Raw genomic sequence first — 23,383 nt, 5'->3', positions numbered from 1 at the left:
TCTTTCTCTCTTTCTCTTAAGGCAGTTGGTTCCAAGAAACCCTCACTTGTTTTTTTTAAGTTGTTTAGTTATTTTAAGTTTCCTCTTCCACAATCCTCTGTCTGAATTTCTGCTTTCCATCTGGGCCACTTGATCCTCTCCATTTCTGGAATGAAGACAAAGGAAGGTTTCTGTTGTTGTTGTTGTTCAGTCCTTAAGTTCTGCCTGACTCTTTGCAACCCCATGAACTGCAGCATGCCAGGCTCCCTTGTCCTTCACTATCTCTGAGTTTGCTCAGATTCATGTCCATTGGGTCAGGGATGCTATCTAACCACCTCATCCTCTGCCACCCCCTTCTCTTTTTGCCTTTAATCTTTCCCAGCCTCAGGGTCTTTTCCAATGAAAAGGTATGAGGAACTCCCAGAATCTGGCTTGCTTTGGGGAATAGAAAGGCATGGCAAAGGAGCAAATCACAGTTGCTGATGTTTTCAGCATTTTTATTATATCTCAGGTCAGCTAGTAATGCAGTTGGACACACCTTGATTGGCCACTGGAATAACCATGTTCCTGCTTTCCTAGCTCTCTATTTACACACTGAGTAGAAACCTTCAGTCTGAGTGCTCCCTGTGTGTGTCTATCAGTTGGGATCCTGGAAGAAAGCAGAGGACACACTCAAATTGCGCAACATAAAATGAGTTTGAGATAAGGATGACTTACAAAGATATAGGCAGGCTGTGGGCACACCACAAAGGGTGGGGCAGTGTCCTGGGGATAGTAACTTATCTTTCTTTTTTTTTTTTTCCATTTATTTGTATTAGTTGGAGGCTAATTACTTTACAATATTGTAGTGGTTTTTGCCATACATTGACATGAATCAGCCATGGATTTACATGTATTCCCCATCCCCATCCGCCCTCCCACCTCCCTCTCCACCCAGTCCCTCTGGGTCTTCCCAGTTCACCAGCCCCGAGCATCCAACCTGGGCTGGTGATCTGTTTCACCCTTGATAATATACATGTTTTGATATTGTTCTCTCTAAACATCCCACCCTCGCCTTCTCCCACAGAGTCCAAAAGTCTGTTCTGTACATCTGTGTCTCTTTCTGTTTTGCATATAGGGTTATCATGACCATCTTTCTAAATTCCATATATATGCATTAGTATACTGTATTGGTCTTTATCTTTCTGGCTTACTTCACTCTGTATAATGGGTTCCAGTTTCATCCATCTCATTAGAACTGATTCAAATGAATTCTTTTTAATGGCTGAGTAATATTCCATGGTGTATATGTACCACAGCTTCCTTATCCATTCGTCTGCTGATGGGCATCTAGGTTGCTTCCATGTCCTGGCTATTATAAACAGTGCTGGGATGAACATTGGGGTGCATGTGTCTCTTTCAGATCTGGTTTCCTCAGTGTATATGCCCAGAAATGGGATTGCTGGGTCATATGGCAGTTCTATTTCCAGTTGTTTAAGAAATCTCCACACTGTTATTCATAGCGGCTGTACTAGTTTGCATTCCCACCAACAGTGTAAGAGGGTTCCCTTTTCTCCACACCCTCTCCAGCATTTATTGCTTGTAGACTTTTGGATAGCAGCCATCCTGACTGGCATGTAATGGTACCTCATTGTGGTTTTGATTTGCATTTCTCTGATAATGAGTGATGTTGAGCATCTTTTCATGTGTTTGTTAGCCATCTGTATGTCTTCTTTGGAGAAATGTCTGTTTAGTTCTCTGGCCCATTTTTTGATTGGGTCATTTATTTTTCTGGAATTGAGCTGCAGGAGTTGCTTGTATATTTTTGAGATTAATCCTTTGTCTGTTTGCTTCATTTGCTATTATTTTCTCCCAATCTGAGGGCTGTCTTTTCACCTTGCTTATAGTTTCCTTGTTATGCAAAAGCTTTTAAGTTTCATTAGGTCCCATTTGTTTAGTTTTGCTTTTATTTCCAATATTCTGGGAGGTGGGTCATAGAGGATCTTGCTGTGATTTATGTCGGAGAGTGTTTTGCCTATGTTCTCCTCTAGGAGTTTTATAGTTTCTGGTCTTACATTTAGATCTTTAATCCATTTTGAGTTTATTTTTGTGTATGGTGTTAGAAAGTGTTCTAGTTTCATTCTTTTACAAGTGGTTGACCAGTTTTCCCAGCACCACTTGTTAAAGAGGTTGTCTTTTTTCCATTGTATATCCTTGCCTCCTTTGTCAAAGATAAGGTGTCCATAGGTTCGTGGATTTATCTCTGGGCTTTCTATTCTGTTCCATTGATCTATATTTCTGTCTTTGTGCCAGTACCATACTGTCTTGAGGACTGTGGCTTTGTAGTAGAGTCTGAAGTCAGGCAGGTTGATTCCTCCAGTTCCATTCTTCTTTCTCAAGATTACTTTGGCTATTCGAGGTTTTTTGTATTTCCATACAAATTGTGAAATTATTTGTTCTAGTTCTGTGAAAAATACCATTGGTAGCTTGATAGGGATTGCATTGAATCTATAGATTGCTTTGTTAGAATAGCCATTTTGAAATATTGATTCTTCCAATCCATGAACATGGTATATTTCTCCATCTGTTTGTGTCCTCTTTGATTTCTTTCATCAGTGTTTTATAGTTTTCTATGTATAGGTCCTTTGTTTCTTTAGGTAGATATACTCCTAAGTATTTTATTCTTTTTGTTGCAATAGTGAATGGTATTGTTTCCTTAATTTCTCTTTCTGTTTTCTCATTGTTAGTGTATAGGAATGCAAGGGATTTCTGTGTGTTAATTTTCTGTGTGAAAACTTCCCTAAAATGGGGAAGAAAATAGTTACACAGGTCCAAGAAACCCAGAGAGTCCCAAACAGGATAAACCCAAGGCAAAATACCCCAAGACACTTATTAATCAAATTAACAAAGATCAAACACAAAGAACAAATATTAAAGGCAGCAAGGGAGAAACAACAAATAACACACAAGGGGATTCCCATAAGGATAACAGCTGATCTATCAATAGAAACCCTTCAGGCCAGAAGGAAATGGCAGGACATACTTAAAGTAATGAAAGAGAATAACCTACAACCTAGATTACTGTACCCAGCAAGGATCTCATTCAGATATGAAGGAGAATTCAAAAGCTTTACAGACAAGCAAAAGCTGAGAGAATTCAGCACCACCAAACCAGCTCTTCAACAAATGCTAAAGGATCTTCTCTAGACAGGAAACACAGAAAGGTTGTATAAACGTGAACCCAATGCAACAAAGTAAATGGCAATGGGACCATACCTATCAATAATTACCTTAAATGTAAATGGGTTGAATGCCCCAACCAAAAGACAAAGACTGGCTGAATGGATATAAAAACAAGACCCCTATTTATGCTGTCTACAAGAGACCCACCTCAAAACAAGGGACACATACAGACTAAAAGTGAAGGGCTGGAAAAAAATATTTCATGCAAATGGAGACCAAAAGAAAGCAGGAGTCGCAATACTCATATCAGATAAAATAGACTTTAAAATAAAGGCTGTGAAACGAGACAAAAGACACTACATAATGATCAAAGGATCAATCCAAGAAGAAGATATAACAATTATAAATATATATGCACCCAACATAGGAGCACTGCAATATGTAAGGCAAATGCTAACAAGTATGAAAGAGGAAATTAAAGTAACACAATAATAGTGGGAGACTTTAATACCCCACTCACAACTATGGATAGATCAACTAAACAGAAAATTAACAAGGAAACACAAACTTTAAATGACACAATGGACCAGCTAGACCTAATTGATATCTATAGGACATTTCACCCCAAAACAATCAATTTCACCTTTTTCTCAAGCACACATGGAGCCTTCTCCAGAATAGATCACATCCTGGGCCATAAATCTAGCCTTGGGAAATTCAAAAAAATTGAAATCATTCCAGTCATCTTTTCTGACCACAATGCAGTAAGATTAGATCTCAATTACAGGAAAAAAATTATTAAAAATTCAAGCATATGGAGGCTAAGTAACACGCTTCTGAATAACCAACAAATCATAGAAGAAATAAAAAAAGAAATCAAAATATGCATAGAAATGAATGAAAATGAAAACACAACAACCCAAAACCTATGGGACACTGTAAAAGCAGTGCTAAGGGGAAGGTTCATAGCATTACAGGCTTACCTCAAGAAACAAGAAAAAAGTCAAATAAATAACCTAACTTTACACCTAAAGCAACTAGAGAAGGAAGAAATGAAGAACCCCAGGGTTAGTAGAAGGAAAGAAATCTTAAAAATTAGGGCAGAAATAAATGCAAAAGAAACTAAAGAGACCATAGCAAAAATCAACAAAGCTAAAAGCTGGTTTTTTGAAAAAAAAAATAGACAAAATTGACAAACCATTAGCAAGACTCATTAAGACACAAAGGGAGAAGAACCAAATTATCTTTCTTATTCAAAGAACATATTTATTTAATTCCACTTTCTAAGGAGTTATAGATAGTTGAGACAGGAAAAGGAGATATAAATATTTGGTTGCTATTTAATCCTTGCCCTTCCATCTCTAAAACCACCCTACTGTTACCATTCTCATCTTATACAGGATTAAGCTGAGCATCACGGAAAGGAGATGACTTATCCAAGGCCTCATGGTGAGTCTGCAGCAGTTCTGCAATTTGAACCATGATCAATCTGTGACTAACCTACGTTCCTCATTCTTTCTGCTCTGCCAATAATGATGGAGCTGACTTGATTCTGTCTTCCCATGCCACTTTAAAAGAACTGAAAGGGAAGGACGGCACAACTGTCTTTCCCGGGCAAACCTTGTTTCCATTAGCATTTAATTTAGATTTAATAAAATGCTTAATGAATCTTAATTAAATCCAAATTGAAATTAAAAAAAGGTTTAACAAGGTTTAATAGTGATGTGAGAGATCACACAATTCCACTTCAATAAATATTTTCCTAATAACAAATAACCATTTCATTACTGAGGAAAAATGTTGCCATTAAGTGTAAATTAAATTATCCATAATTTACTGGCATAGTTAACAGTATATGTTAATGAAAAATATGTAAAGTTTTTTTTTTCCCCTCCTGCTTGTTATGAATGACTCTGGTTTAGAGAATTTAAAAATAGACACTTGAGTAGAGTGGATTGGGCAGGTGGTCTAAAGACAATGGAACCATCTCTGAGTTTATGTCTTCCTACTAACAGAGAGAATGAGGCAAGAGAAGAGAAAATATGGTCTTTCCACAAATGCCACCTGGACAGAGTGGGTGGAGAGACTGTGAAGCTAGGCGATAACTGGATCAAGAAAAAGATAGACAGAAAATTCAGATTCATATAAAATGGCACATATCAGGTGTGATACAGAAGGACTGAGGATTCAGGATGTGAGAGAGGAAAATTGGGTCAAAATGCATTCCTGTTGCTTGTGTGAATGTGTGTTTATACATCCAACTTTTTATTTCTTCAAGATTGAACATGATGCATGTGAGGGAAAAGATTGGTGGGAGCCTGTAGTAGGGTGAGAGAGACAGAGACAGAGATACAGATAGATTTCCAGAGCAGGGGATCAAGTTTCAGAGCAAAAGGTAAGTTTCCAGCAAAGAAGATAAATTTTTAGGGAAAGGGCAGTGGGTATCTATATGGGGTCCTCATTTTGTGTTCTACTCTACAATGCTGTTGTGCTTGGATAGAGAAGGGGCTGTGACCTGAATGGTGTGCCTCTGCCACAATTTGAAGCATGTCAGCATGCCAACCAATATTGTCACTCCAACATGTAATCAATATAAAGGTATTAATGCAATATTTTGCATTTTATATTAAGTTCTTTAAATCTGATACAGCATGTCTGAATTTGGACTGGACACATTTCAAGTGCTCAGTAGCTACATGTGGCCACCATATTTGACAGCATGGATCTAGTCACTTCCAAAATACAATACAGACATTTAGGGACATGGGGTAAACACTCAGACTTGTAGATGAATACTGAGCCAGGAATTATTGTTTAGCTGCAGTTATTGAATGTTGCAAGAAAACCTGATTTAATAACTAGAAAAATTATTCATGCATCAGTTCATGGTGGATATGAGTAGTGAAAATGACTAAAAAGCAAAATGAGTTAATAGGGAGTCATTTCACAAGAGTGGATTCTATTAGAAAGGCTAGTGACATTTTAACTTTTGAAAAATGATAGGATAAAAAAAATCACAAAGATAATAAAGACTGGGGAAGTAGCATCATAATTAGAAATTCTCCTGACTTCCCTGGTGGCCCAGTGATTAAGAGTCCTTCTTGCAATACAGGGAACACGGATTCAATCTCTGGCTGGGGAGCTGGAATCTCACACGCTGCCAAGCAACTAAACCCTCACGCCGCAATCGTTGAGTCCAAGCGCTACTAGAGAGTCCATACACAGCGACAAAAGACCCCATATGACGCAACGGAGATTTCCATGTGCCGCAACAAAGACCCAACACGGCCAAATAAATAAATAATTAAAAAGAAAAGAAGAAAATCATCTCTCTTATCCCAGTGCCAAGAGTTACCATTGGCATTAGAACTCTAGAGCAGGACTCCTTGATTTCTTAGGGTTTATAAATAATATAAGGGTCAGTGTCAAATCTGTCTTACCCACTAGAGTATCTTAGTGGATGCTCAAAAAAAAAAAAAAGGTTTCTGGAGTGCATTAAATGAAAGAGAGGAGAGTAGACAGAAAAAGCACATGCAATGTTCCTGAGATCAGAATACAGAGACGCAAAGCCAGAAGGGAGAATCCTACATGAGGGGAGGGGTTAATGCCACCTTTCTCCAGCTGTACCTCATCTTCACTCTCATCCCAAGGAGGTGAGATGATTAAAACATGTACAACTTTCTTGCCCTGATATGTGTCACCAACTTCCCGGGAGCTGCACAAAAAGATTATACAACAATCTGTGTTATTTCTCCAGCCTTCTGATTTCTATAGTTTTACTCTCTCCAACCTACTCTCCAAACTGACTGTAGAGTGTAATTCTTGATAGCCTATGACTTCCTCCAGGGCAAGTTTTGTTCATCTCCATGCATCCACTTAAGTGTCTAGCATAGTGCCTTTAACCTAGCAAGCCCTCCAAAATAGCAGGGTTTTTTTGTTTTGTTTTCTTTTTTGTTTTTTAATTGTGGAAGACATGCAGGAAAGAAAGAAAGAAAAAAAGGAAGAGAAAAAAATGAAGGGAGGAAGAAAGAAAGTTAACAAAATGTCACATCAGCATTTTTTAAAATATCTTTGTACTTTAATGGGGCATTATTTTGGCAGAACATAAATTTGGTATTTTTGATGGTTATTTTAACTATACATTCAGGTCCAAAGTATTTACCTGCCAAAGCAGGAGGAATGCATTTGTGTTGGTTCACATATGCAAACCCAACATTTCTGTAAAGGATTTTTCATTCATCAGGACCAGGTTCTTAGGTCCACATATCACTAAGACATTTTTGAACATGATAATGTTTCTGTTTATTCTGCCTCCCAGAAGTTAGAGACTACTTGACGTTTACAATACAAGAGACCCGTCTCTTAAGGCTGAAAGGTCCTTAATGGTTCTCTGTTCTCAGACTCAGATGCTGTTTTGTATGGCCATCAGCTCTGTGTTAGAGGAGTCAGGCTGCAGACCTTTAAAATCTTCTTGCCCTAGATAAACAATACTGATAAACAATACTGTGTGTCTGAGCCTTTCTGAAAGGGAAAACAGAGTAATCTAAAAAGGCATGTTTGTAAAAAGACCAATTTGTAGAAGTACTAGGTGATTTCTCTATTTAAAAAACAAAACCATGTCATTTATTGGGAGGAAAAGGATTCAGGGCCCTCCTGTCTGGGCTTTGTTATCTATTATTAGTTTTTCTGTTGGAAAGAAGTGAGTATATAGAGATTTAACATTAAAAAAAAATACTAATAAGTATTTCAGCTGTCTGGGTATTGTGAGTTGAAGACATCTGTATTTTTAATTAGCCCTTTCATAAATGTGATTATGGGATGTCACATGATCACCCTTAAAACCAACACCTGGAACTTTGAAAGGACAGCCATTCAGAGTCCCAGGGCTTAGTATACACCGGGATGTCCTGGCAATTGCATTAACTGTGTTATCAAGAGGTCTCCAGACCCAAATGATTTTCCTGTCTGTAAATTAAATAATAAATGAAAACAAAATCCACTGGGTCCAACAGGAAAGCACAAATATAACAGTGAGAATTTCCTGTCATGAGGACATTTCAAACCCTTGTTATCAAAAAAAAAAAAAAAACCTACTGAATGGAGTCTGATAAAGCCCTCAGCCTTGGAGAATGAGTCACAGGGCACTCAGAGCTTCTCTCGGTTTCACCAGCATGAAGAACTCAAGGTCCCACTGGAGCCAAAGTTAAACTTGAAAAGAGGGTGGCGGGATCAGTGTTGATTCTGTGAAAAGCCCTGTTGGACACTCTGGCCTCTAAATTCTCATGGAGAAAGTATTCTATGCAGTGGCTGATGTAATGCAACAGTTCTTCAGACTCATGGGAAATTATACACTTTAGTTTTTAGTTAAGAGCCACAATTATAAAAAGGCAGATCTCCCCATTGGCTGGAGTCTGCATTGCCTCTTAGCCCTTTTCTGTTTGGTCACAGCTGATCAAAGGCCACCATCTTAACCACACAGGCTGGTGATTGCTCACTGGGGTCCTTGCAAGTCATGCCAACATGATGGGGGAGAGAGAAGCATGATCTAGATTCAGCCATTGCTGATTTCAAATCCCTCAGTTTTCCCGGGACTTGATGGCAAAGGCTTAGAGTGCCAATTGCCTTCAATCTATTCTTTTTCTTACAGGAGGAGCTTTCTTCTTTACTCCCCAACTCTTGTCCTTAGCATTTCTAATTAATGATGATTAACAGAGAAAAGTCTATGCAAACTCACATTAGGTGAAGATCTCCTTCTGGTCAATTTCCCATGTCAAGGTATGTAACTTGGCATCAATGTTATTAAACTCCCAAGAGCTTTGGGAAATGTGTCTGGGGGTGATGAAGCCTAATCAAGTACGATGAATAACTTATTCACTTCCCCACATGAATGGTGGGAGAGGTTTAAAATTCAAGTATAAAAGGCATAAAAAGAGGGACTTCCCTGGTGGTCCAGTGGTTAAGACTCTGCCTTGCAATGCAAGGGATGCAGATTTGATCCCTGGTCAGGGAACTAAGATTCCATACACCGTGGAGCAACTGAGCAGCCACATGAAGATCCCACATGATGCAATGAAGATTCCATATGCCTCAACTAAGACTGACCCAGCCAGATAAATTAATTGATTTTAAAAAATACAACAAAAGATACACTTTTGAGAACTTAGTGTTTATTCCCAAAACAATTATTTTAAGTAAAGAAAATAAAAGACATTTTGGATATACGATAGCTTACGTGAACATTTGTAAAAAACCTGCACAAAGATAGTATATGTGCTGCTGAATGAGCAAAACCTGCCCAAAGATACAAGTCCACAATTTACACTACAAAGTTCAATTATGATCTGCCAAATGCAGCACATATTAACAAAACTGAAAGAAAGTTTTTGTGGCTTTTCAATCCTTTACTCAAAAATCTGTCAACGTATGTCAGGAAATAAGGGTAAGAAATTCTGGGAGTCCCATAAGTGTTCTCAAGTTTAGAGGGATGTTGCTGGAGACATGGGTGGGATTAGAAAGCCAGAGGGCATCCCTTAGGATGCTCCAGTCTGTGCCTTTCATGGCTCCATTTCCCCCATGGAAGGTAGGTTCTTCTAACCCAAGTTAGGACAGCAGAATGGTCCCTAGGAGTAACACCTACTGGCTAAAGCCAGCCCCCCCCAATGAAAGGAAGAGATTCTGCTTTATTAATATCCAGGCAAACATGCAACCACCAGTCTTCTTTTGTAGACACAAAAAATGCAAAGCTCACTGGTAGGATACAGTTTGTATGGAGGGTTAAAATAAGGCTGTCTTCACCTCTGCCCTAAGTCTAAGACTTGCCTTAGCCAATCAGCCCCTAAAAGGCAATCACTGTGTTATCATTTGTGGAAGCACTGAGACACGGTGAAAGCTAAAGACAAAAGACGGAAGATCAGTAGATCTGCTGTGACTTGGTTTATTACCTGAGAGCCAGAATGTGAAAAGAAAATAAGGGTCTCCGTGTCCTGACCTATAACTAACAGTCACCTTGCCTATTCATAAATTGTGGTCCTCGGAATCAAATTCTTGGCTTCTCAAAATTTAGAGTTTGTAAGGAGGACATGGCCAGAGATGTAGCAATAAGAAAAGAAATGCTTTCTTTCTTTCTCTTACTATAACGGATCACAAGTGACAGTGACCCACACAAGAATGCCTTAGCACAACTCTTGGATACGTTACGTTATATCACTTTGTCTCTCATATCACAAGCAAGGGGTTCATTCATTCATCCATTCACTCATGTTTCCATTTAAAATAAAAAATTTCTCCTTCAGAAGCCCCTTCCACCCTCCTTCTTGAGAACTTCAGAGACTCCACCCTCCCTCTCATGTCACATAAAAGCAATAGGACTTTCATGTGACGTGTTCAGCCTAGATTAAATTGATTAAAAAGAATCTTAACTGTAAGAGCAACTTGCATCTTGAGGAGCTTGGTGCAGGTATTTTATAAAATGAAAACTTCATACTTTGAGTTATGAAAGCACTTCTACCCAATCTTGACTCAAAACTTAGCCTTGGATGACAATACCAGCATTTCTCTTTCTAGGGAACTAAAGAGACATAATTTGAAATAAAGATACTCTTAAAATCAAGGGCTAACTGATACAAGTTTCCACCAGTCGCACCTCTGATCATATTAGAAATAACAGCTCAGTGTCACTTAAAATGCATATTCTTTCCAAATGGCATCATAGAATAATTATGTATTCACATGAACTTAATAGACTAATTTTTTCACAGTAACAAAAAGAACTAAACAATGAATGGTAAAACAAACATTCATTGGAGACAGCTATTTGGTATACACTTCCAGAATAAAACAGCAGAATTAATGTTTGGTATCACATACAGAGTGCATCTTTTTTTTCACTTTGCATTTAAGTGCCTACACATATCTAAGTTGTTTTCTTGTGTAGCAATAAATAATGGAGATGATTTATACAATGTCTACAGAAAATCAGTCCTCAAAAGTGACAAGAACATGGCCTGGTGCCACAATTATGAATTTTTATTAAGAATCAATTCAAAAAATTACAGAAGAAAGAGGAAGTGAGTATTGTTCAAGACAAGGAGGAAAGGAGACTGAAATTGAACAGACCCAGAACAAGTGTAGTTTTGCTTCAAGTCTGCTAGAGAGTAAACAATACAATCATTTAACAAGCATATTTTTGTATACTCATAGTCTTCTTTCTTGTGGAATTTTTCTCATGCCTTCCCTCTTTGAAGTGAGTTGAGAGAGTTATGTCAAGGATAAGTTTAATACATGAAAGCCTTGTGACGCAAATCTACAGGAAGCTGGCCACTCTTTCAGTCTCTTGAGTTGTCTACACTGGGAGAAACCTGAGTGAGCATATAATTCAAGCATTTTAGGTTTTAACTCTGATCAGAACATCACCCTCATTTATTATGGGTGTGCTGAGACTGTACTTTGGCTCTATCAGAAAGAGAAGGTTATTGATTAGCGATGTCTGCTACAGACATAGCAATTGTGAGTGATAGTGTGCACATCGCATATTTGGCACTTCTGACTTAGTCCTTTGTACAGACGTGGAAACCAGGGCTCATAGATTGCTAAATGGCAAGTCCCAACTCTCATAGGATATCAAAACTATGATGAGAGCCCTATCTTCTTTGCAGTAGAAACAGGTTTAAAATTGGATCTGAAACATCTTGATTCTCAGTCCTCTACTTTTTTCATTCTTCTCCACTTATCTTCCCTTTGCAAACATGTTATATTAAACCTGTTGTTATTTTTTCTAATAAAAACACAGTGCCAATTGTATACTGTGATTCAACCAAAACAAACAGCAACAACAAAATACAGCCAAATGTTGCTCTAAAGCAAAAAACATCTGTAAGAGCTACTCTTAAAAAAATTGAAAATTACATCTCACTTTAAACATCTCCCATTGTGAAAATAGGGAGTGGGGGCAGATAAAGGACAAAAGTCATCTCTATAGTCTGAAGTAGAAGGTATTGATCTGGCAGGGCCAAGAGCATGTCAATGTTATATATGGCAGTGAACCGGATTGGTGCACAGCAGATAGTATTGTTCAATAGTAATAAATAATAATTATGTACAGGGTTTGTCTCACTGATGTGCCATTCTCCCGCCTTCACTAATAATCAGAATCTGGTTCCTTCAGAAACCTCCTTTCACTCTTATTCTAACAAGGCAGTAATTCATTCTAGGTCCATGGAAGGCCCATACATCTCTTCTAAATGTCCCTTCTGCACAGGCACATAAGATGATCGTAAGTTTAATTAAAGGTCATGACAGCATCCTGCCCTCTGGTCCTCTTAATTCCATATTGTTCCTTGTGACCTGCCCTGACTCCGTATACCTGGCACATCCAGGGATAAGAACCAACCAGCTTCCATGTCTACATTGTGATTTTTTATACCCCCAGGGGGGAAAAATGATTCTCAACAATAGACTTTGGGTGTGAAGACTTTAAATCACCATCCGGATGTCATGTGCTCATTGAAGGACAGCAGTTGCAAATTCTTTCAAAATATTTAGCACAATTGTAAGAGTCCTACGGGAACTAAATGAGGGCTTTTCAGTTAAAACTCCTCATGCTGGGCCAGCACCCAGGTGATGAACACTTGTGTTACTCCCCACTCAAAAAATAAAAGTTTCTAGAGTCTCATAAGCAGTATTAAATATAATATGCCTACAATACAGCATACTTTAATCAGATGAAGGCCTGAAATCTCAACTATCATCATATATGCAGCTTTTCATATGAAGAAAAAGAAGTTGCTATGTCAGATGGCCTAGCTTGTACCCTGTCTACAGTTTGGCTAGATTTATGAATTATAAGTCATTTCTTTTTCCTCCCCTGTGAATGGGGATAATAATAGTCATCTCACAAGATTGATAAGAATAAAATAAGAATACATACATTTAAGGAACTTATAACCATACCTTCTGCAAAATCCCTGAATCATTTTTAACTATTTTGATTACCTCTAAACTGTATCAATATTAATATAATTGGCAATCACATATTAATAAAATGAGGTCATAGTAGCACAATACTGCAAAATGCCCGGTAGCTGGTCAACATGCCAGCTTCAAAATCAAGCTTTCATATCATCCGTGTCTCCTAGATCATACCCAAACTTGAAATCACAAGAAACTAAAATCCAGGAGAAGGTAATGTTTAACAGAGACAGGCTTTGCCAGTCTAAAAATGCTGTTCCTAAGGGGACATCCGCCTTCCCAAGAGACAAGAACCGCTGTCTGCTTTAACTTCGGAATCATTATCCCCTGCCTGGCCCAAAGAGAATGCCTTGCACGTGGGAGGCTGGCTCTTTCAGAGTATTTGGGAGCTCAACCATGGGGTGCTGGTGGGGGAGGGGAGCAGAGCAGGCAGGAGACAGAGAGTCAGCAGATCAATAGAACCACTTTAGGATAATGGCTGCAGCCGCAGAGGACGAGCGGGGCTGGACTCCATCACTGCCAGGAAAGACCCATTTGCAGGAACAAAGGGCTTCATCTGTCCTACCGGGCACGGGACCTCCCTCGGAGGCTCTACTGCAGGACACTTCTCGACGTCTCAGACTACCTGTTGGTTCCGCCCTGGGCCGGCCTCACAGCTTGTCTTTAGATGAACAAGGAACGGGGATGGGGAATAGAGTGGATCAGGGAAGTGCTGATACCGGGGACAGACCAGAGAGAGAGGGATTAATATCCCAAGCCTGCAAGGATGGAGGGTGGGATTAATAGATGCCTACAAATGGCAACCCACACCAGTATTCTTGCCTGGAGAATCCCATGGACGGAGGAGCTTGGTCCTCCTTGGATGGGGTCGCAAAGAGTCAGAAGCGACTGAGCAACTTCACTCACGGTCAGGGCAAGGTGGCTCAGTGGTAAAGAATCTGCCTGCCAATACAGGAGACACAGGTTTGATCCGAGGGTTGAAATGATCCCCTGGAGGAGGAAATGGCAACCTGCCCCAGTATTCCTGCCGGGAAAATCCAGTGGACAGGGGAGCCTAGCAGGCTACAGTCACAAAGAGTCAGCTACAACGGAGCGCACACAAGTAGGCAGGAGAGCCCGTACTCTAGCCAAAGGGCACAAACTCCTCTCCAGGTTCAACCTTTTAACAGAACTGGTTCTAAAAAGAGGGAAAACTGACTGATTTGTTCTTCCGTCTTTGTTTCTTTCCCAAGCCCCTCTGTAGAGTGTGTGTCTGAAAGGGAAAGCAGCTCTATCCAGGAAGAGGAAAGAGAACAAACAGAGGCAGGGCGGCCCCATATGCTGGAGGAAAGGCCAACTGGGCAGCAAAGTGTCCACGTTTCAGGATAAATTTGACTGAATTAGTAGCTAAAAGCTCTGGGTCACATAACACGGACCAGCCATAGGGGTTACATATTATCACTATCTCCCATTTTCTAAATGAGGACAAGCCTAGCGCTGCAGTTCATGAGGTTGCAAAGGGTTGGACACGACTGAGCGACTAGACAACAACAACATATATATATGAAAGACAGAGAGATCTTCAACGATCTTCTGTCTGCATGTCAGGGTCCCAGGAGTACTAATGTAGGTTCTAGTCAAAACCTGAAGGCCTGAGAACCAGGGAAGCTGATGATGTAAGTCCCAGTTGGAGTCTGCAGGCCCCAGAACCTGTAGTTTCAATGCTCAAGGGCAGCAGAAGATGGATTTCCCAGGTCAAGCAGAGTGTAAACTTGCCCTACCTCTACCCTTTTATGCTATTCAAGCCCTCGGGGGATTGGACGGGGCCTGTCCGCATTGGTAAGGGAACTCTTTTTCACTCAGTTTACCAATTCAAATGCTAATCTCTTCCAGAAATACCCTCCAAGACAAACCCACAAATAATGTTTTACCAACTATCTGATCATCGCTTAGTCCAGACAAAAGGACACAGGAAATCAAACGATCACACTTTCTGCAAATTCAAGTGGACTTCACGGCTCTAAGTTTTGAAGAGTGCAATGCAGGTTTCTGGAAAAGATCTCTGTTGTGGAGGGAAAGAATCATACTAGAGCAATTCGTGTCCTGGCGCCAGACATGTTGGGGAGATGCTCTGGACTAGTATATATAGGAGTGCTCCTAGTGAGACGTGTTAATGAAGCATCTGTGCTGTGCTTAGTCGCTCAGTCGTGTCTGACTCTTTGTGACCCCATGGACTGTAGCCCACCAGGCTCCTCTGTCCATGGGGATTCACCAGGTAAGAATACTAGAGTGGGTTGCCATGCCCTCCTCCAGGGGATCTTCCCAACCCAGGGATCAAATCCAGTGTCCTGCAGTGCAGGTGGCACATTCTTTACCATCTGAGCCACCAGGGAAACCATTAATGAAGCATCTACTATGTACTAAGTACTTGACATCAAATTTCACATTGAATCTTCACAACAATCCCTCTGTAGTAGATACTATTATACAGATAAGGAAAGAGCTTTGTCGTGTTTAGTTGCAGAAATTCTTTCAGCTGGTGTTTATGGTGGCCAAGATCCAAATGCTAAGGCAGCCTGACTTCAGAGCCTAGTCTATTTATTTACTTATTTAGCTTTCATAGATGTGCAGGCTGTTCTCCAGTTGAGGCGAGCCAGGTCCACTCCCCAGCTGCGGTGTGAGGGCTTCCCATTGCAGTGGCTTCTCTCGTCTCGGAGCACAGGCTCTGGGGCACTTGGGCTTCAGTAGTTGTGGTTCCCGGGCTCCAGAGCAGAGGGTCAGTAGTTGTGGCACACAAGCCCTTGGCACGTGGAACCCTCCCAGCCCAGGGATCGAACACGTGTCTTCTGCACTGACAGGTGGATTCTTTATCACTGAGGCACCAGGAAGCCCCTGAGTCTATCCTGTTAATCACTGGGTCCCGGTGAACCTGAGCAGGACCCTATGGGGCCTTCCACCATACCCTCTGCTTTAGCTTCTCTTAGAAATACCTAGATAACAGTATTTGCACATTTCCTCAGTTGTTTTGCATATGAAAAAAACCCTCCCCCTCCCCCCCAAATGGAAGATGTTAACTACTTGAGGATCATGAGCACAGAGCCCCAGGCCTCCTGGAGCCTAAAGACTGGTAAAGATAACCCCTGTGACAGCACCCTGCCACCTCACCATCAGTCAATCAGAGAACCGTACACGAGGGGATCTCAGGCCCTAGGACCTTGATCTCTCACTTGGCTTTTAAAAGTGCTTTGTTGAAAACTTTTGGGGCATTCAGGGCTTTTTAGGGCATGAGACACTTGTCTCCTTGCACAGCCTTGCGATAAACCTTTCTCTTCTCCAAACTTCTGACGTTTCAGTTTGTTTGGCTTCACTGTGCGTTGGGCACAGGAACTTGCATTAACAATACTGCCTATTATTGGTCCATGCATCGCTCCTCTGGGTCATGGATGTGCCTGGCAAGTGAATGCTATGAGAAAGAAACAAGTGGATTATCCCAAAAGCAAGAGGCTAAGCTCTCTCTCTTCCACATGGAATTCTGCTGTGTCACTCTGGCCTCTTGGAATAGAGGACCAGCCTTTCAATACTTTTCCTCAAAAGATCTTTCACTGAACCAGACACGTCCTAAGAACTCACAGCATGGTGGAAATCATAATAAAGGCTGAGGCAAGACAAACCAAAAGAATGAGGCATCTGCCTTCAGAGGCCTCACAGTCTAGTGGGAGATACAGGCATATTAAGAGATACTTGTCATAGGTATAACGATAGAGGTTATACATAGGAACAGTACGATATACAATGTACTGTGGGGATACACATACCTTTATCAGCTGTGTATAGTTGAATATTTCCTTACAAAATTAAATGATAGGCTTACCTTACAATGCAGAAATTTCCACTCTAACCAGGTGGCGCTACTGGTAAAGAACCTTACAGCCAATGAAGGCGATATAAGAGAAACAGGTTCGATCCCTGGTTTAGGAAGATCCCCTGGAGGAAGGCATGGCAACCCACTCCAGTATTCTTGCCTGCAAAATCCCCTTGGACAGAGGAGCCTGGGGGGCTACAGTCCATAGCGTTAGACAGAGTCAGAAATGACTGAAGCTACTTAGCCTGCACGTATACAAGTGAAATGAAAGCATACCCTTGTAAAATCTTTATAGTGTTTTCACTCATAATTACCTCCAAACTACAAACAGTCCAAACAACCTTCAATAGATTAATGGATAAACAAGCAGTAGTACACATATGAAATTTAATACCACTCAGCAATAAGATGAGTCAACTACAGATAAAGGCAACAAGACAAACTTCAAATGCATCATATTAAAGAATAGAAACCAGGTTCAAAAACCACAGAAAAATCTGGAAATTTCAAAGCCAAAGGACTGAAAGCAGATTTGTGGTTGCTGTGGGCATCAGGTGGGGAAAGGGGGCATGAGGAACTTTTTCAGGCTGAAGGAATTGTTCTGTATGTTGATTGTGGTGGTGATTACATGACTATACAATGAAAGATGAATTTGACTGCACCTAAATTATATCCCAATTTAAAAGATACTTTTAAAATGCAAAGATGCATGTGTGTTCATTGTATCATTAGAGAAGTGCTAGACATTTTGAGTGGTGAATAGTGCTGTCTATGAGTTATGGAGGGTTAGGAAGTATGTTGACTGAGAATGACCTTCAATAAACTTATCTCTTAAACTCAACAAGGGTTGTTCTCAGATATAAAACTTTGAAAGGGATAAGAGCAAGAAATACGCATATGGGGGGAATTTCCTTTGATTATAAGGAAAGTTAAATATCTGAGATTCTACAAGTTTCTAACTTACCAGTAAAACAACTATAACATCTATAGCACAGGCGTGTATTTTTCTGTGCATAGTTGTGTGTTATACAAAAAAGCATTTTATGACTCTATTAATAGCTCATAAGTAGTGTTCTTATTTCCTGATAAATTTTATTTTCAACCCTTACAGCTCTTTCTTGCTTCAAAAATACCTCAAAGAGGTCTTGAGTAATTTAGCTGTTAGTGAGTTGATGATATATGTCTCTCTTATGAACATGGTTATTATATTTGAATATTTAATCATTTCTTTCCATTGCTCCAGTATTGATCATCCACTTCGCCATATCATCTGTAAGAGATTCTGTTATTTGCATATTGACACTCCATGCTCAGTGTCAAATTTTCTAACATTCCTTTCATTTCTCTGTTTATTATTTATTTGTGTTCTTGATTTATGTCTTGAGTTTAGCTTCTGCTTAGCTAATTCAATTTTCCACACTGTCAATTCTATTTGTTAATATTTCTAGTGATTATTTTAATCATCCCATACAATTTTCATTCTCTTCCATTACAGTTTCCCTCCATATCCTCTTGCTTAATAAAAGTGATACCTCAATTTCTATCTTAGGGAATGAGTCACAGCATACTTTTATAATGAGAGTGTCATGTGTTAAAATTAGATTTTATTTCAAGCTATAGTTTCTCTAGGCTGCTACTAATTTAGAGCCCAAGGGACCCATGTTCCATTGTTAATTCTGTTTCTTACTAGCTGTGATGATCTGAAAGGTAAACTCTTTGCATTTTATTTCTGCTTCAGTAGATGCTGTTGATTCCTCAGCCCACCAGAATTCCCAGCTACACAGATAAGGTACTTATATCTTTCATCTTCTCTGTTTGAGGTCTCTCTGCAAGCCACAGGATCTCTTTACCACACTCAGGCTCAATGCAGAAGTGAGTGTGTGGGTGAGACAATGAACACCCCCAGAGCAAACCTTATTGCATGAGAAATGAGAGGCAGTCATCTGGTAGGATAATTCTGAGATACAGTCTATAGTTATTGAGAAGACCTTCAAGAGAAGAGTGTTTACTGACTTTTTCTAATCTTTTCTGTCTTGCTTTTTCCATGTCTACATCTGTGCATTCTAGAAGTACCTTGCAAATAAACTATCTGCATCTAAGCTTTTGTCTTGGGATCTTGGAGAAACCTAAATTAAGACATGCAGCTCTCTCCAACCCAGTTCTCTGAAGCCCAACTGGTTGGTTGCAGGGAAATAAAATGTCTCCTTTGGCCTGTCCATCTTTCCTGTGGAACTCCAGAAATCTCTCTCTGTCATGCGGTATTCAAGTGGGACATTCCAAGATACCTGATAATTCTCTATGAGACTGGATGGTGAGGCTCCCAAATTCTTATGACTAAGAATCAAGCTATGCCCAGCTCATTTAATGACAGTAAAGAGGAGGTAGCTAGTTGTTCATCAGGTAATACAACAGCCTCTTTTGACTTAAGGCACTCTCTCTTCTCTCTCATCCTCCAATTGAATAAGCTTCTATAAGTTTCTGTAGGATTCCACATAAATGGCTCTCATCTTTCTTTTGTTAAAACAAGAAACAGAATGCCTACAAATTATACCTTTCCAAAGAGAACCCCACTCTTGGTTTGTTTCCAACAAACAGGGATCACCCTTGGAAATCTGTGTGTGTGTGTGTATGTGTGTTGTGTCTGTTGAGCACTGAATGAAAGGGATAGGGATGAAGAATCTGAGGTTAAACTTTCTTACTCTCTCCCTGCCCCTAAAATATGGGGAGTGGGTTGAGAAGGTATGAGTTAATATATCCAGGATACATCAACTAAGAGGTTTGTGAAATATCCTATATGCTCCACTCAATCTAGGGAATCAAAAATTCTAGATAGGGTTGTACTGGGCTTCAGTTCTTGCCTTGATCTGTTTTTCTTTTTTTTTTTTTTTTCCTAAAGGAATTTGTTTTCCTCAAAGAAATTGCTAGAACTCATGATAGATAATAGTGATGAAGTTTATGGATTCAACAGCCCCAGCCTTAGCCTTAGTCTTCTTTTTCCCATATTTAGAGAGTGAGGGGAAGTGATGGGACCCTAAACCCAGCTTGATCTTTTTTTCTGATAATTTAAAGATGTATATAAATATAGACTCTTCTAGACTAAATTCAAAGCACATCCTGTTTGTGGCAATAGGCAATGGAGTCCAGAAAATAATCATAATATTGCCTAAATATTTCTATTGGTTGCTAGTAATTGCCATTTGGTTTATATGGTTTTGTGTATATACTCACTCCAGGATTGCTCTGTGTTGCTGCCTTGTTTTATCCTCTCTGAAGGGAGCTCTTTACCTTTAAAGTGTATCATGTGCCCACTGTGGTTCAGGCATTGTGTTGTGTGTTTTAGAGAAGTTGTCTGATTTCATCTTTATAGCAACTCTGGGGTGTAAATGTCTTTTCTTTCATTTTAACAGATGTTAAACAGAGACATTGAAAGTTAAAGTGAGAGAGTTAGAATTCATGTGTAATTCCTCTTGCTGCAAAGTTCACGCTTTGTATACGACACTGTTCTTCTTTTGTCATGAGAATTCAGGTCCACTTTAAGGAGTTCACTGGTTCATTTACTGGTAGGACCATGACTAAATCTCAAGGTCAACCTTAAGCTCAGCTTCTCTTGACCCAGTAGGTAGATAGAAATGAAAGAGCCATAGCCATTAGAATTGGAACTTTGAGGGTATATAATTTGGGATTCCGTATATGAACCCAGGAGCTATGAGAACCCCTCTACTCACTGACTCAGCATAGGGATAGGATTGTGATGGAGGAAATAAAGTACTTTCTCAGATTCTTTTCCGTATGGATTTCTGTCCTCTACTTTGTAGGTTGTCCTATTCATTGGTTTGTAAAGAAAATATGTCAAATGTTTTTTGAAATATTTGCCCCCTAGGCCATAATTGGAGAGACTGGGCAGGTAACAGCTGTACATGACTGACGCCAGTGGGACTTCCCTCTCTCATTTTCCAAAAGATGAATTCTCAAAGATTTCAACCCCAGGCCTGTTAAGTACTAAAGTGAAAAGTGTTAGTCTGTCAGTTATGTCCAATTCTTTGGGATCCCATGGACTGTTGCCCACCAGACTCCTCTGTCCATGGAATTCTCCAGGCAAGAATACTGGAGGGGTTTGCTATTCCCTTCTCCAGGGGAATCTTCCCAACCAGGGACCAAACCCATTTCTCCTGCATTGCAGGAGGATTCCTTACCATCTGAGTCACAAGGGAAGCCCTTATTACAAGAGAGGCTTCCAAATGATATTGGCAAATACCCATCATGCATTATCTGATCCCTTTCTCTAAGGAACCTGAGTATCAGTGTTTATTATTCTGGGGGCTGCGACTTTAGGAACTGTGTTAAACTGTAAAAATAATCTCTATTTCTTTTCATGTGTTTGCTGCTTGTATTTGTGTGTGTGTGTGTGTGTGTGTGTGTGTGTGTGATATAGGGTCCAAACTTTATTTTCTAAAGAAGTCTATGGCATAGAGTGCTTCAGCAAATCAGGTTCCTTTTCTTCTCAGGCACACAGGTGGGTTACCACTTTGGCCTTCCTTGCATGTAGGTGAATCCATGAGATTGAGTTCTAGTCAATGGAATTCGGGCAAGTGATGTGCACTTCTTTTTTTTTTTTAATCCTTTTTTTTTTTTTACTTTTTTAGCTGTGTCCTGAGCCATGTGGGACTTAAGTTCCCCAGCCAGGAATCGAACCTGCACCCCCTGCATTGGAAGCATGGAGTCTTAACCACTGGACCCACCAACAAAGTCCCCGGATGTCCACTTCTTTCAGCTTAGTCTATAACATTCCTTTGAAGTCTTCCATTCTCTCTCTTCCCTCATCTGGTAGATGAATGTCCATATGCAGGGTATTCTTGGCATTCACATCTTAAAGATAATAAAATTCATGGCAGGCTGGGATGTTGAGTAACTGGATGCAGATTCCTTCATTAATTGAACATGATGTAGACAGAAAACACACATATATGGTGAGTGTTTATTGATTGCAGTGGCCAGCATTACTTTATAGGACAAAAACTCAAAGGAGGTAAAAATTCAATGCTAGGTTTCTTTATCACCTCAGAGCTCAGCCTGCCATCCAACCATGACCAGTGCTCTAGGCATTTACCCCATAGATACGAGGCTACATCTGGGGATTTCCCTAGTCATTCAGTGGATAAGATTCTGCATTTCCAATGCAGGGAGCCCAAGTTCTATCCCTAATCAGGGATCAGAGAACTAAGTTCCACATGCCTCAACTAAAGATTCTGCATGCCATGCCTGAAGATTGACAATCTCACATGCTGCAACTAACACCTAGCAGAGCCAAATAAATAATTTTTTTAAGCCTAAAACTATATTTGGCCAATTTTACCCAGCTGGTTTGGAAAGAAACTAGACCTCGTCATGTCTTATAGTTCCTATACTCTTTCCATTGTACTTCCTATTTACCTGTTGTTTCAAAGGAAAAATCAGGAGGAGAACTCCTGACCATCAGAAAAATGGGCATATCAAAAGAGGAAGAACACTGTAACCTATAAAAAAGGATTATATTTGAGATGCTTAAGGGGTTTCAAGTCATAAGGTGATATTCATCATGATCAACATCAATAAGACAGGGATAAAATCTGTTTTGTTCACTATCAGTCACATCCATGAGGACTTAACTGGGTGCAGCAATAGTATAGGCACTCAATAAATACGTGTTGGATGAAATGTTTGCATGTGTATGTGGATGTATGTCAGGGAAGACTGGGCTCCCATTGGTTACGTCTGAGTCTCCTGTGGCTGGAAAGATGTTGGCACAAACTCTTAAAGCGCGAAGAAATCCTGTCTTTCTTTTATTCCCAGACTGAAGTGCTTACAGTGGATCTCCAAGCCCTGCCATGGAACAGATTCTGCAGGAAGGGCAGAACACTCACAACTGCTCATTATCACCCAGAATGCCATCATGAGGTCAAGAGCAGTGGAAATGGAGAAGGGCAAATATGAAAGGGGACTTAAGGAATGTGAGCAGAAAGTTGGGGGAAAATAAATTAGAAGGAGTAGAGAGAAGGGGAAAAGAAAAAAAGTGAAAATAGAGATCTTTTTTTTTTTTTTAATTGGGGTATAGTTGCTTTACGATGGGCTCGATCCCTGGGTCAGGAAGATGCCCTGGAGAAGGGAATGGTTACCCACTCCAGTATTCTTTCCTGGAGAATCCATGGACAGAGGAGCCTGGCAGGCTACCGACTATGGGGATCGCAAAAAGTCGGACATGCCTGAGTGACTAATACTTTCACTTTCATAGATATATATCTCCTCTTCCTTGTACTTCCTTCCCATTTAAGTCACCACAGAGCTCTGAGGAGGGTTCCCCGTGGCGTACACTAGATTCTCATTAGTCATCTATTTTATAGAGAGTACTATACACATGCCAATCCCGGTCTCCCAATTCATCCTGCCCCTCTTTCTCCC

This window comes from Cervus canadensis, chromosome 10 (assembly GCF_019320065.1).
Source record: "Cervus canadensis isolate Bull #8, Minnesota chromosome 10, ASM1932006v1, whole genome shotgun sequence".
NCBI lineage: Eukaryota > Metazoa > Chordata > Mammalia > Artiodactyla > Cervidae > Cervus > Cervus canadensis.
The sequence above is the reverse complement of the archived record's forward strand: the minus strand, read 5'-3'. Positions refer to the sequence as shown.